Here is a 201-nt window from a genome sequence, read left to right on the forward strand (position 1 = left end):
AGAGGATGAGATTAACTACATTCTAATACACTGTGTAAACACATACATCATTACCTGAACCAACAGCCTCTGTGGTGGACTGATAAGGCGTTAAACACACTGCCGAAGACTCTTCTACTCTGGCAATATCGATCCAATTGACCCTAATTGACCCCTAATTATAGACTGTTCCTCTGTGTGCAGCCTGTGCTGCCAGCCACG

At 44.8% G+C, this 201-nt stretch overlaps 1 protein-coding gene across 1 annotated transcript in view; it reads right to left on the bottom strand.

Annotated features, from left to right (window-relative positions):
• The window catches only part of grin3ba (glutamate receptor, ionotropic, N-methyl-D-aspartate 3Ba), a gene marked incomplete at its 5' end in the record, with an annotated part of 62,298 nt that overhangs the window by 12,639 nt on the left and 49,458 nt on the right, over positions 1-201 (bottom strand). The window lies entirely within an intron of this gene.

The sequence above is a fragment of the Morone saxatilis genome, unplaced genomic scaffold (assembly GCF_004916995.1).
Source record: "Morone saxatilis isolate NCDOM2014 unplaced genomic scaffold, NCSU_SB_2.0 Contig3, whole genome shotgun sequence".
In the NCBI taxonomy this organism is placed as follows: Eukaryota; Metazoa; Chordata; class Actinopteri; family Moronidae; genus Morone; species Morone saxatilis.